Source organism: Rissa tridactyla, chromosome 2 (genome assembly GCF_028500815.1).
Source record: "Rissa tridactyla isolate bRisTri1 chromosome 2, bRisTri1.patW.cur.20221130, whole genome shotgun sequence".
Lineage (NCBI taxonomy): Eukaryota > Metazoa > Chordata > Aves > Charadriiformes > Laridae > Rissa > Rissa tridactyla.
The window spans coordinates 72,616,746-72,620,525 of NC_071467.1; the positions used below are offsets into that span (position 1 = coordinate 72,616,746).

Genomic DNA, 3,780 nt, shown 5'->3' on the forward strand with positions numbered 1-3,780 from the left:
TCAGACCGGAGTGCATCTCAAAATCCCATTTCCTCTTCTGGCAGAAAGTCCAGGGGGCATTTCATTAGACGAGGTGACTGCGCTTTGCTTTGTAGGAACACTCCATGAACAGCTTTCGTCCATCAACAGCTCCACTGGGGCAACTTCCTCACTCTCCTTCAACTTGTTGCTCCTGGATCTTCCCTTCCCTCATGTACACTTTTTGCAGATCGTGAACATGCTTGTGGTTGCCCTGTTTTGACCCAATGTACATGTGCAAGGAGGGAAGCTTTCTTCTCCTGCTCACTGCACATGACACAGTACTACCATGTTCCCTTTTTTTTCAGACCAGTTATTTAGCAAAAAATATTATTGGCAAATGTGTTTATTTGCTCCTTCACTTCCTCTTTTCTTCCCTGCCAGCTCTCACAAATGACTTTGGGATTTGCTAGGTAGTTTCCGAACAAGTTTGATTGAACATAAGTAGTTTCAAATGCTACAAATATAACAATTAATTAAATGTCTTTGGAGCTGTTCCTCGGCACAGAACAGTTCTTGACCATGTTATTCAACTCATCTTCCCCCACACTGTGTATTGGGAATGGTCCTGGGCCTGACTCCCACATCATATCCAGGAATTGCTGGGAAAGTGCTGGTCAGCACAGACCAAAATGGGGCGAGGGATCACCATCGCCATTCGGCTGTGTAGATGACAGTCTGCCCATGGACATGGTTTAGTTTTCTAGGGTGGATATAACCAAGTGGAAATGCCTGCAAATCAAACAGAGATGAACAGCCAGACAGAAGACAGCCAGGAATCTACAGCAAGCCTTCTTCTGACACAAGAGAGATCCACACAACCCCACAACAAACCAGATTTCATCAGCTCGGGAATGAGTTGGTAGTGACTGGTTGAATGGAGCAGATGCTCCAGGTTTGTGTGGATGGCCTGACCCAGGGTGATTCGCTCGTACAGCGCTGCTCACGGCTGCTTCAGAAAATGCGTGGGAAAGTATTCCCTGGCCCTTACGACAAATGTACAATGGCGTCACTGGTTGCGTGCTGCGTGAAGGACCTACCTCATCGTCACCTCTATCACATGGTCTAGGGCCCAACCACAGGGTCTTTCAGGGGCACCAATGCAGTTGGTCCCAATTTAAATGTAAATAGGCTCTAGTGGACTGTACCCTACCACTGCCCACAGCAGGAAGCCTCTGTGGTCCCCAAAGAGTTGCAACCCAAAGGGATGGCACAAAACTGGCAGAGGGATCCGAGTAGGGCTGTTTTGAGGTCTCCAAACTATAGGGAACATCCTGTAGGCAAAGTTGGGCAACACAGCAAGCCACCAGGTACAGGGGGGAAGAGGTAAGTACTCCTGCCTTTACCTCTTCCTCAGGTTTCCATGAGTTCATCTCTGGCTCTCCAGTCAGATTTCCAAAGTCCACACGGATTATTTCAGTTTTTGAGAACTTGGTTTCTACAGGGTTTCAGGGAAGTCTCTTTTCGCTGTGGTGTGGTACATAGGTCTGTGATACATAGCAACACATGCAAAATTACATACATAATGTCACAAGTGAAGTCCGACACAGCAAAGACCAGTTCTATGGCTCTGATGCAGCTACTGAGTATGACTACTATCTAGTTTTGTGGCAAACCAGTTCATTAGCATTTAAATTGATTCTTAAATATTTTCCTAGAAATTCGCAGCAATATAAACCTTAAATCCTGGGCTGGTAATGTTCTATGTCTAATTTTAGATTTAATTTTTAGTCCGATAGATTGCGATTATATGGCCATGTGGTTTTGAGAGAGCTGCTTTAAAATGCAGGTTTGTGTTTTGCCTTTAGTGAGTAAAAGAAAAAAAAAAAGGAAAAAGGAAGTTGGCATTACCCCATGTCCCTATGCAAAACTGATGGCAAATCCTGAAATTCTTGGACATAAACCCCTCATGCATTCTAGTTACACAGTTTACAAATTAAAAGACTAGAGAGAAGATAAAGCTTTTAAGCTGTGTGTGGATACAAAATATAAATCAAAAGGACCTGGACAATCCTGTGAGTTGAACAGCACAGCCATCAGTCAGTGAATACCTATATCGTTCCGCACTTGGTGTAAAATACATGTGAAAAGGGTTGGGTGGCCTCTGCCCACACCTGATGGGATTTGGCCATGATGATGCTCTCTGTTTGACAGCACCTGCCCAACCAGTGCCTCCGGCTGGTGGGGAGCAGCGGTGGTGGTTTGCAGGGGGCAAAAGTCATACTCACAACACGTTGACGTTGACAGTGTGTGGACATAAGCGATGCCCCTTGCCTGTCTCAGCTTTTTACTTCAGGCCATTAGTTTCTCTGTTAAGCTTCACCATCCACCCCGGAAGCATTAAAAAAAATGTTTCATACGGGTACAAAAAGGCAAAACTCACCATAAGGCAAACTTGTGTGGCTTTTCTGTGACCTTTGTGATTGGGAGCATAGTTTTGCTCCGTTTATTTGATGCTGTTAGTTAATGTCACCCCACGTCAGTCCTTGTGAGTTTTGTGGTTTCAAGAGGTGCTTTTTTTCCAGCTGCAGTTTCCATGGCCGAGTACTCTGGTGCCACTTACCTCAGTCACGACTGAACCAGGAAATTCTTCAGAGGCTGACAAGTTAACAAATGGACACTTTAGTAATATTGCATTGCTCATCTGCTTGAATTTGTATTTTAATTAGCTTGAGGAAGATATAAAGGCTGCTTTTTCAGGTGTGTTACTACGAGACCCTGGGGGAAAAGAAAGAAACTGTTTAAGGGAAGGAAGTGCTTGTGCTATTACAGCCACAGAAGGCTGACTTCAGTCAGTCCTGCCCTGCTGACAAGTGCTGCTAACGTTGTGTATGAAACACCCCTTCGCAGGCTTCTTTGGGAGCTCTGATGTAGGAACGATTTTGGATGATAAAGAACCACAACACTGACAATCACACATCTTCTATATTGCATTAAAAATGAAAAAAAGTTGCTAGAAAACATCCTTGTTGAGTATTAGTCAGTGAAGACACCTGACTTGACTTTGACGTGAGAAAGGCTAGGTCAAGCTCTATGTGTTTCTTATCTGTTTAACAAGCATTGCTGTAGGGAATCTAAGGGTAGAAAGAAATTACTGTCACAGAATTTTATTTCATTGAACTAAATCTTCAATACAAAAGGTGTGACCGCAATTTCTCTTTAACAATAAAAGTTTGATTATGAACTGAATGTCAGCAGTTCAGCAGAGTGCATTTCACTAAGTGCTAAATTGACTTCTTTGCCAGGAACATATTTCCGTTCATTAAGACATTAGGCTACTTACACCGGTTTTTGTACTGCATCAAAGGGGACACTGCGCAGCTGAGATGTTCACATTTCCTCTCCCACACTTCTTTTACAAGACTCACTGTATTTGTAAAAATCACAGTTAAAAAACTCAGAAAGTTACGTGAAAAGACGAGGTTAAATCAAAAGCTTACAAGCAAATCCTCCTGATGCGTTTTGAATTCAAGGTTACATCCAGGTTGTCCAGATCGTTCAAATCAATCCATGACTCTGAACCTTTGAAAAAGAGATGGTCCCAATGGGATTGTGAACTTTGCATCTTTGACTACCCATATGGTTTATTTTAAAAGCTAATGCATTTTTTTCCATAAACTTAACCCAAAATTTGGCACGGTCAACAGGACCTCACCACTGACTTCAGTGGACTTTGAAAAAAAACCTATCACATATTACCAAAAAACCCCATCACAAACAAATAAAAAAACCCACCACCATCAACAAAACAAATAATCAAAT

The 3,780-nt window shown here is 43.0% G+C and overlaps 1 long non-coding RNA gene across 1 annotated transcript; it reads right to left on the bottom strand.

Annotated features, from left to right (window-relative positions):
• Positions 1-626: 626 nt before the first annotated feature.
• On the bottom strand, positions 627-3,579 carry LOC128906008 (uncharacterized). Its single transcript, XR_008465045.1, has 4 exons — positions 3,302-3,579; positions 2,582-2,736; positions 1,365-1,505; positions 627-750 (listed from the first exon to the last, which is right to left on the bottom strand). It is a non-coding gene; the product is annotated as an uncharacterized LOC128906008 (long non-coding RNA).
• Between the last annotated feature and the right edge of the window lie 201 nt (positions 3,580-3,780).